The sequence below is a fragment of the Streptopelia decaocto genome, assembly GCF_964273445.1.
Source record: "Streptopelia decaocto genome assembly, chromosome: 1".
NCBI classification, from domain to species: Eukaryota; Metazoa; Chordata; class Aves; order Columbiformes; family Columbidae; genus Streptopelia; species Streptopelia decaocto.
The window spans coordinates 87,547,281-87,558,519 of record NC_138663.1 but is presented as its reverse complement, the minus strand read 5'-3'; positions in this window follow the sequence as shown (position 1 = coordinate 87,558,519).

The window sequence follows — 11,239 nt, the reverse complement described above, 5'->3', positions numbered from 1 at the left end:
TTTCTGCACCATGAATGCACTTGAGAAATATGCCAAATATCACATATACAGTAAGATTCAAGAACAATGGGGTGATGTATAGGGAGAAAAAGTATGCATGAACATTACAGAGGTGTACTTCTCTTGAATAGTGAATGTTCTAACATCTGCAGACTGCCTTGTAAATTTGTGCACCGAGTCATAGCCCTCGAATGGTCAAGAATTGAAAGTGGGAGTCAGTGGGTTGTCAGGTCTTTGCGATACATTCCCATGACCATCAAGAAAAAGGTCAGGTCATAGTCGGGATGAGGGAGGAAAGGCAACTTTACTGGGACTTACACGGTGTCAGTGATTTGCCCTAAATGAGTATTGCCCAGCTGGATGTGAACTGTCCACCATGGTAGTAAACAAGAATTAAATAATTTCCAGCTGATAATCTGGTTTTCTGGAGTGATGTATACCCAAGAGACCTGTGGATGGAACAGCCCTGCACACCCTCCCATGCCTGCCCTGCCTATGGCTGCTGTGGTCTGAGCGTGGCTAAAAGCCAGCTGGACCCCAGGGGATGCAGCTCTCACCTTTGCAGCACTGAGAAAAGCCCCACAGTAAATCTGGGACACACAAAGGAAATCAGGTTTAACAGAGACCTTAGCTTTGCCCTGACAGAAATGTAAATACAGTCCCTTCAGATGCTACAGAAAGGCATGAAGCAACTCTGTTGAACTCTGCATGAACGCAGAGATGTTTTGGCAGCGATCAATGTCTTCAGCTCCATGGCCTGGAGAGAGAGTTAAATATTAATACTCCCCTCTGTCAACTGTAAGAGTAGCCGGGCTACTCATCTGCCTTCACACAGTGGTGCTGGGGTGGCAAAGCCACTTGGCTGACACAGAGGCTCACTGTGAAGCCACTGCCACCCAGTAGCTGCCTGGGGGCTCTGGCATGGAGACACCCCGGCAAGTGGCAGGCACCCTCCCTTGGTGCCGTGTGACAGAGGTCTGACACAAAGGTGGAGTGACAAAAGCCCCTGTACCTTGTTTATTATATTATTATAGTGTCTGGATTATTCCCCCCGGGGATTCTCAGCCTTGTGCAATTTGCAGCCCTCTAGGAATTTCCCAGTGTAGCAGACACTCAGAGAGCAAACCTGAAACCTCCTGAGAAACCATGAGCTTTCCTCAGGCACCTTTCAGCCACCTGTAAAGGAAAGTCCATTCCCTGGGGAGCCAGGCTGTCTGGAAGCCCTGCTTAGCCTGAGCCTGAAAAACATCTTGGTTTCCGTCAGTTTGGGGAACATCATTCTTTTCTTCTTACAAACCAATGTGCATTTTTAGGACTGTGCTCTGCCCAGGGTTCTGCAAGAAGCACATTGATATGCAAAGCAGCAGGTCACCTAAGCAGCCTTGGCAAATGTATTGTACTGGAGCCTTTCTTTTTATTTTTTTTTCCTTCACTCTTTTAAACAGAAATGCAGCAATATCTGATGGGACTGCAGCAGTTCCAGAATTAACCAAGACCTCCGCACTGCATCCTCCTTTACCAGCAATGTAGAGGTGGCTGGAGTGTTTGCCTGCAGGGCAGCCTTAATGAACAGGGGAGGAAAGAGGGAAGAGGAGGAGGAGGGGGACATGCTTGTTTGCTGGAGGCATAGCCAGCAAGGCCCAGCAGGCTCTGCCATTAGGACAGCAAGGGGAGGGTTAACGCAACGTGCAGGCTGCTTTGCTGAGCATCACCTGCCAAATGCTCGACTAAGCTTGTGGAGAGCTGGGAGGGTATGGTCTGTGTCTCTTAGGTGGGTTTGCATATCTAGTAACCAGCATGTGCCTCTGGCAGCCCCCTGGCATGGTACCAGGGCGAGGGGAAAGGATGATTTGATGTAAGAAATCCATTTCCCCATCCTTCAAGCTAAAAAGCCAGTGACTTGCCCAGCTAGCCTACCCATCCAGATCCCCAAAAACCCTTTTGCTTCTGCTTGCTGGGATGGGGTAAGGAAAGAAACCCAACTCAGCAGCAAACTTCTCTTGCCAGCAGCTGCTCTGTGCCCATGTTGGTGCTGCACAGCACCTCACCCGGCGCAGGCAGCTGGCTCCCTTCCCACCAGGCTGGATGGAGAGCTGCTGCCTTCCTTGGCTGCACGTCGCTGGGGGCTCCAGAGCTGCTGGGCATCACCCAGCGAGGCAGGAGGCTGAGTGGTGTGGGGCAGGGGAGCTGAGCTGGGGAAGAGGTTGTGTTTGGGATGGGGTGACTGTGGGAGTGCTCTGCTGCCCTGAGAGTGGGGGCAGAAGCTGCTGTGTCATTGTTTGGTCAAATCAATTCTTCTGCCAAGAAAAAAGAAATACCCTCAGGTAACTGCATCGAGGGTTGAAAAAAAGATGTTGGGAGGATTGCAGCTACAGGAGGGGAGATGTTGTCCGACTGGTGATTTATCACCCTGAGTGTGTCCCCAAGGCTTTGCCTGGATGTTCAGTGTGGCTTTCCTCCTTCACTCTTTTTATTTTGTCTTTCCATGTGGTGGACCTCAGAGAGTCTTCTCTCCATCCTCTTAGGGGTCAGTGTCAAACACTACTAGGACTGCCAAAAAATAGCTGTGCAACACCAGCTCCCTGCATGCACAACAGGCTTTGTGCTCCAGGGCTCTGGAGCACCACACAAAGACCCTGTCCCTGCAGGTTGGCTGGGAGCAGACATGGCCCTTCTCCCTGCCGACCTTCTGAGCCCCTCTCCCACCTCTCAGTTTGCATTGCACAGGGTGGCCCCAAGCCAGGAGAAATGACCCCTCACTGGAGCATCCTTCCTTGATGAAAAAAATGCAGAAAGATGGAAACCAGCCCTTCTTCTCCATGGCATGGCACTCGGTTTTTGGTCCAAAGCGACATCCCTCTAGGTTCCTGCCTGACCTCCATGGTTCCTAGCCATGTTGTAAATAACTCCAGTCAGGTAGACTGATGGGAAATATTTGGTAATGGGGCAAGTGGTTTCTCTGTAAAATGAAAGTTCTCTGTGGTCCTTTGTTTTCTCTCCAGCTTTTAATTACTGTTGTTGTTATTTTGTTCGAGATCCTGTAGCTTTTTATGCAAACAGGATCTTAGGAATTCATCTGACTCCACTTTGTTTTTTGTTTTGTCATTTTTCAACAAAATGAGAGAGATAAAAGTCCAGCACCGCATTAAAAATTCAGCAAAACTCATTGATTAGAATAACTGGGATGCAAAGCAGAGTGCTCACAATGGGTGTCGTACTCTGACCTATAAACCATAACCTTTTGTTCACCGGATTAGACAGCAGGCATGGGAAAAACACATTTGAAGTCTGAACACATAGACTGCAAAATAATTAAGACCCTTCTTCAAACGCTGCATAATACATTTCTCTATCAGTTCCTGCTGCAGGACACAGGAAAACAACATTCATCTCTAGACAAAAGGCATGGCATTTCATATCAGCTCAGACCAGGCAACACCAGAGGGTCTAACACAAACCCACAGAAACAGGGACATAAGCATTTGTAGCAATGAGGAGGGCAGCCTTGCACCCTCTATGCAGGGCTCCACAGACTCTTTGTGGGGTAACAGCTCTGCCCCTCTCCTGCCATGGTGCCGCAGAGCCCACATCCTCAGCAGGAGCTGCCATCTCCCCAACATCTCGCCAACCACCTCCTCCAAAAGTGCCAGGGACAGTCTAGGGCCAGACCCTTCATGAAAGGACCTGCTCAGGTCTGAGGTGCGTCAGGGCACTTGGTAGAGGTGGGAAGAGAGGGATGGGTGATGGGAGGATTGGAGACGAAGGGTGAAGCGATGCTTTTGGAGGAAAGATGCAAAAAGAAGGAGGTCTGGGTAGAGGTGATGACCAGGTACTGATGTATATGGCATCTCAGAGAGAAGGCACTGGCAGAGCAGCCCATTCCCATTGCCAGCTGATCCATGCTCAGCTTGCAGCCACAGTCACACTGGCCAACAAATTGTTAGGGTCTGCTAGGAATCAGTCTGAGATGGAGACAGAAGATGTCGGCAGGTCACAGGTCTGGAATGGTATGGAGGCTAGGCTGCCTCATTGCTGAAAGAGGATGGTGAAAGCTGGGGGGGTGGGTCACGGACAAGCACAAAAGGAGCACATTGAAATTTTACTGTATGAGGAGGCAGGACTCTTCAGGGAGGTGTAAGAAGACAAGTAAGACCACTATGTAAAATAATGAGCATTGCAAAAGGTGGCGAAGGAGCACATGTACATATCACAGGCATATCCAGAGCTAGGAAGAGGCTTAGTAACAATAACAGCCCTGAAGACTGGGGAGAAACATCATGGTCCTGCACGAGTTCTCGAAACTCACAGCGGTTCTGGGATGAGCCCTTGCTGCTTCTGCCTGCTGCAGCGTAACTCACGTGCCCTGATGGCCCTGGGGCGGCTGGCCCCTGTGCAATGAGATAGGTATCAGAGCGGTTTGGGGGTGCAGTCCTTGCATTCCTATGCATGACCCATGTCCAGTCCCACCCTCTCCCCACACTCCTCGTGCTCTGGCAAACGGTGCCAGGTAAAGCTCTGGCTGGCTGCCCACTGGGGCTGGGAGAGGAGGGCACAGCTGAGCCGATGTGCCCTGTGAGGGGTACGGAGAAACTACTCCAGATTGGAGCCACTGCTTCCCTGGGCTGCTGGGGAGGATGGTGGCCAGGGTTGCAACATCTGGGCAGATGTTATCAGCCACATTTCATAGGCTGAGAGGGAAACAACCCCCTTGGCAGCCAGGATAGGAGGAGGGGTGTGTGCAAAGGGTGAGGGAAGAACAAACCCTGTGATGAAGAGGTTCTGTGCTGGGACAAAGAATGATTTCCAAAGGAGGAGAAGAGGAAAAGAAAAGCAGACTTATAGACAAAACACAGCAAAATCCTTTATCCCAAGAGAGCTTTGAAACACAACAGAGTGGCACATTAAAATCAAAACAGGTGCCAAAAAATTGCTGTCAGCGGAGAACAGGTGTCCACAGCCAGCACTGCTGTGCCATGGGCCCCCAACCCCTTACCTGTAAGCTTGTCATCCTCCCCCTGGTCCTCCTTGTCCTCCTGGAGCAGACACAAACCCCAAGCAGGTATCTGGCCGAAGCAGCCTGCCAAGCAGAGCCTGCTAGCTGGTTGACCGAGCCGAACTGGTGGCAGGCTGACAGTGCTGGGGGTGAGAAAGGCCAAGGGAGGTTTTAAACCTGAGACCGCAGTCTATGTTTAACCAACCGCCGGCCCTTCTCTGCAGAACAAACCCCGGGATTGATTTGAAGAAAATAAACAGGGGGTGAGGGGGACTGGGTTCCCTCACCACTCCTTTTCCTCCTTAGATGTTGAAACAAGGTGTTTAAGAACAAAGGAGACTGACTTTTGCAACTGTTTTATAAACTTTATTCATAAATTATACTTCTAGCAATTTTCAGATACAACACTCTAAATGTGTAACAAATATTTGTTCATTATGCTTCCAAGACATGTTACATTGGGGATAGAAGAGATCACATCCCCACCTTGGTGAAGGTAGTGATGCCTGTGAAACACTATATGGCAACATTAAACAGCAGTTTGGGGGCAGAAGTAGCAGAAGTAGGTGAGGATTTTGTATTCCTGTAATTAGAGCTAGTGAGAGGAACTTACAAATTCTGAAATATTAATATTTTTCAAGAAAGCTGTTGCTGAGGCAGGAGCAGCAGCAAGCATTTAGCTACAGAATACTAATGAAAGTAGCTCTGTGTTCACAGAAGTGGCAGAAAAAAATAAATCGATTTTATTTGATTTTTTTTTTTACTTTTAATTCTCCTCTCTCTCAAAAAAAAGGGCCTTTTTTTTTTTTTTTTTTTTCCTTTTCAGTGACCTGCTCTACTATAAGCCCCATCAGGAGGAAATATCTTGGGGGTACACAATGAAATTTGACTATGACCCTGGAACTAACATCTCATCCTCTCCTAGAGCTAGCAAGTGTCATGGCCAAAGAAAGCAAGTGTCCCATCCTTTCCTAAACTCTACTGGGACTTTCTGCCTGCTTGACAGCCACCTTGACCCACTGCCTTGAACTCCCTCAGCTTAGGGACAGTTCAGGGACTGCGCTGGGCTCTTCTAGTTTCATGACACTAATGGTTTTATTGCATAGTCACCAGGAACAGACTCAGCTAACCTAGCTGTACAAGATTAGGTAATGTATTCTCTAAAACAGGTCAAATTTTAACCTCATTACAATGCAGGTGGGCTGGGTATAAGTACCACTAGGAACTTCTATCATTTTATTACGGCAGTATCTGAAAGTCTTGAACCAGGTCTCCCTGTGTTAGGCTCTAGAGCAGGGCTGTCAAACTCATTTTTACCGGGGGTCACATCAGCCTCTCGGTTGCCTTCCAAGGTTTTAATGTAATTTTAGGACTGTATAGAAGATAGAACGAGTAATCTGCAAGCTATAAGTCTTCTTTAGGTCTCCGTTACTGCTTCCCATCTTCCCATTTGCCCAGGGAGGCTCTCTCCATACCTTGGCCTTTTCTAGCTTTGACATAAAAATCTGCGCCAGTCCTGAGGAATTCTCCAGCTCAAGGCAGAGATGGTGAATGTGTTAGTTCACCCTGAGCAGTGATTCATCATTGCCAAAGAAATAAACTATCTGTCACCTGTCACCTACCCTTGAGACTGCTTTCCTACCAGACAATATTTAAGAGTAAGGAGTTCATCTCACTTATTTTCTGAGAGAAAAATTATACATGTGACTACAGTTTTGCAAACTGCAGTTGCGAAGTTTCAGGGGTTTCCAAGATCCCCTTTCCCTGAGAAACACAGCAGGAGAGATAACATCACATTTTAGCTTACATTCCCCTTTGAGAGCTACATTTCACCTTGCTCACACTTCTTTACAGACCCTGTTCTCTTGTTTTCTTCTTGTTGGACAGGTAAAAACAAAGGTGTTCCTTTTTAATTATGGGTAGACCTACTTCCTGCTTGTTCTTTTTTCCTAAGGAAGGACAAGGTACTATCACTTTATTCACTTGACGGCCATCTGAATGTTTTGAACCTTTCTTTTCCATTCCATACAGGAAAAAAAAAAAAACAAAACTATTTAATAAGATACTGTTGAGCTGAGACTTGATTTGTTGACCTCCAAATTATATGAAATACATAAAAGAACATTTCTTAACACTTCTGTGGTGTTTCTGACCCAGCCCATTGCATTTAAGAGGGAAATCATAAATCCATGCTGACTACTCCCATCATCTTCATGTCCTTCATGTGTCTGGAGATGGTTTCCAGGATTACTTGCCCTGAAGCAATAGAGCATCCCTTCTTGGGGGTGGAGATGAGGCTGAATTGCTTGTAGTTCTGTGGACTACACTTTTTGCCCTTGGATGTGAATATTAAGTGATGGTCAAATGCTGGAACAGGTTGCCCAGAGAAGTTGTTTATTGTCCAGCTGGGAAGATATTCAAAACCCAACTGGACATGGTCCTGGGCAAGTTGCTCCAGCTGATTCTGCTTGAGCAGACTAGATGATCTCCAGAGATCACTTCCAACCTCATTGATTCTGTGATTTAGCTTAAACAACCCCTTTAGTTAGTCGCAGAAGCTCTTAAATATAGATCTTATGAAACATTAAGTATAGATATGCTTCATTAATATTTTAGCAACTGTCTTCGTTATCACTTAAATATGATTCATAAACACAATGAATTGTTATTACATAAACATGATTCACAAACACAATGAATTAAGCATGGGAGAATGAGCATTAAAAGCATTCAGTGCCTTCTCAGCCATTTTTCTGTATTTATGACATCTGCCCAGTGCATGGCTTTATCTGGCCTTTATTCCAAGGAGATTCCAGATGAAATATATAACAAGACCCAAAAGATATATACAAAAAAAGGCACAAGAATCAATGCAACTGTACTTGCTGCCACATGATGTATATGCAACTGTATCGTACCTGCATACCAGGAGTTTATTATAATAGATTTGAACTGTTCTCACTGGCATCATGATGGCAATGTGCAAGGAGCTCATCTAAGTCAGAGAGGCCAAATGAGAGACAGTGCCAAGGGTCTTGCTTGAAAATTTAACAGCCGGTGTTCAATATCTCAGTGGTGAATGAAAGATGAGGAGAAGAATGGAAAAATCCTTTCCAATAGAAGATGTGGCAGCTTATACTTGATCCAATAGACAAAGAGGACTCAAATAACTTGAATTCATAGCACGTGCATTAAAAGGCTTTTTGTTTCCTGCTGAATCACTTGCAAGCTGAGGTAGTGAGGCACTGCATGGGTGAATGACCTGAGTCCCTGGAAGAAAAGGGAGGGAGAGACAAGGGATCTTAGTCCCTTTGCTTCCCCATGCTCCCCATTAGCAATTTCCCATATAATGTGTACTTCACGCCACGTGGCAGAGGCAAGGCTGTATGTTCTTCCTGTCCCTTTACCTTAGTATTTGTCTATCAGGGTATACATTTTCCCGAGCAGGGCTGACAACTTCATAAATTTCTACTCAATGCTTAGCACAGTGCCTCCCAGCATGGGCTGGAGTCTGCCAGGGCTGCTATGATCAGTACAATTACTGGATCACGGCTCACCATCTCTTCTTGTAGCATGTGGTTGTCCAGTCCCAAAAGTAAAGCTCTTCTGTCCCGTGCACAATGTATGTAAAAGGCAACTAAGACAGATCCTTTCTGACATGGCTGTAAACCTGCTGTTGCAGTGGCCCACTGCTTTTCATAGTGATGTATCTTCTTTCTCAAAGGATAAACCTCTTCTCCTACCTATCCTCATCAGCTAAATCACATTCACTGATGTACATATTTATTAATATATTCATTCACTCCTGCCTCTGTGATCTCAGCTTCCCCAGCTTGTGTTTCATCTCTGTTTGTTAACCCTTTACATGCTGCCGAACAGGACAGGAGCTTTTTAGAGCAGCTGTCTTGGTTTATCTGCTACTGTACTACTTAGTACCAGGGGATTTAATCTCTTATTTGAACCATTTGCCATTCTATGAGAAAATAAAGCAATAATATTTATACTTCTTTATCACTGCCAACAGCTTTGAGGCAAAAAGGGCTCTTTTAATAACATATACTTTTTTTGTAGAATGGCTCTGATGAAATACGTCCTTGTCATTTTTCTGGGACCATTCAGCAGCAAATGTCAGACAGGTTAATTATTATCATTTATTTGTGCAGGAAAGGTCATAAAAGTTGTCTGTGGTGGAGAGCACACACTCCTTGTCACCAAAAAGCAGATGTTGCATGAACAGAGGATTGAGAAGCCACCTGTTCATGTTGCTGTGATGCTTCTGCCTTCAAGCTAGAAGAATCACTCCTAGCAGTCAAGAGAAAATCTGGCCATGTTGTCCTGTTCTGTCCTTCTCCACTCTGCTGCAACAGCTAAGGAGGGTGCTAATTTTGGACAGTCACTGAAGTTTGTCCTCTAACCTTTTATTCTTCAAGAGCAGGACAGCCCATCACACCCAATGTAATCCACAGCAGAACAAGCCTCAGGAGGAGAGGATGTTCTCAGATAGCAAGATAAAATCTCCTAAAAGAGTCCTAGTTGTCAAAGATACAGGGTGTCCTTGTCCTTTAATAAATCTTTAACCCAAAGTCAGCAGTGTATTTCCATTTTGTAAACGTTAACTTTTAGGTCAAGTGGGAACATAGATGTGCATGGGTTAATCACACACTATTTCACTTCATGCTCCTCCCAGTCAAAAGAAATGACTGAACTTTGAGTCGGATTGCCCACAGAGCCCAGGCTTTCATTTGGTTGATCTAGTCAAGAAAGAGCACGTTTTTTATGAGTTTGTCTTGTATCCAACATCTTTTGAGAGAAGTCCGTGGTGGTATGCTGAGAAAGGATTTCCCTGTAGAATTTCAGTAGGTATGGAACCAGAGTTTCTGTGCATTGATAAGCCCAAGGGCCACAAGCAGCTGTGTCTTAGTGATATAATGCTAAAGCAGGAAAAAGAAAGCACATTTCTGTACTTAACAGTATTTGCAGCAGGAGCTGGCTAAGCTGCTGAACTGCCCAAGATAGATTTCACAGTCTCTTTGATGCCATAGATAGCTCCAATCATCTAAACCAACTTACAAACATACTGGTGTACTTTACCTCAAAGCTGCGTTAAAGCACATCTTTCAGAAAACTAATTCTACCTTGACAAACCTCAAACAATGATATATCTGCTTTTTTCCAGTAACTGTTTCAGGCATCATCACTTCCGCTGTTAGAGAACTACCTCTAATTTCAAGATCTGTTTAGACTCAGGTTCTCAGAATCATGGTTTATTTCAGCTTCGCCTGCACAGCAGGAAAGTCCTTATGCTGCTCATACACCCATAGTTAGTGACGGAGATTCTTCTTAACTTCTTCATTGAGTTCTCATGTACCATAAAGAAACATATTTTCCCCATTGGCTGATTACATGTTAGAATAAATCCACAGCAGTGCAAATGGATAATACTAAGAATCCCACTTTGGGTTTTGTTCTCCTTCCCCTCTTCCACCTGATGTTTTTTTCCCAAAGCAGTGTCTGTCTGAGGACCTCACGCACAGTGCTGCAGCAAAGCACACCCTAGGGAAAGCTTTACCTCTGAGCACTTTCTGGTAACTTGCCAGCCAGTGACAGGTTCATCAATAATGATAATGGCTTTTTGTCAAAGAGAACTAGTGCACTAAGCCACAGACATGCTCAACCGTACAGAGGAATCAAAGTAACCAGTGTCCTCATAAGGGATGTGTGACAGCAACATGACTTCTAATGGGAAGAGCTGGCTAAGAAAAGAAATAAAAGGATTAAGCTCCCTTTGCTGAAAAGCAGCAGATTTTCTGCCAGTAAAGTCTGCCACCTTATCAACTGAGAAACGGGGATTTAAGTGCTGACTTTGGTGTACCTCACCAAACAAAATCTATTGACTGCAGGCTACAACGCAGCAGTTTGTATCTCATTTGTGATAAATGGAGCATATTGCAGCTGCCTCTGCAAATATTATTACCAATAATGAAAATTTGTATGAAGCTTGCACCTAAAATCCCATTACTAGATAGGTTTCATGTGCTTAAAGACAGTAGCACCTTTGCTAAAGATTGCTGCAAAGGGCAGCAACAAAAACATACACCCAAGCATTTAAGGTTACTGTATGCATGGGTTTCCTACTCTTCTGCATGGAAATCAAGAGGGGCAGATTTGGGGGATTTTCCATATTTAGGACATACTCATGCTTCTGACTATCCCCTCAGTCGTCAAACTGGTAATAAATCAACCAGA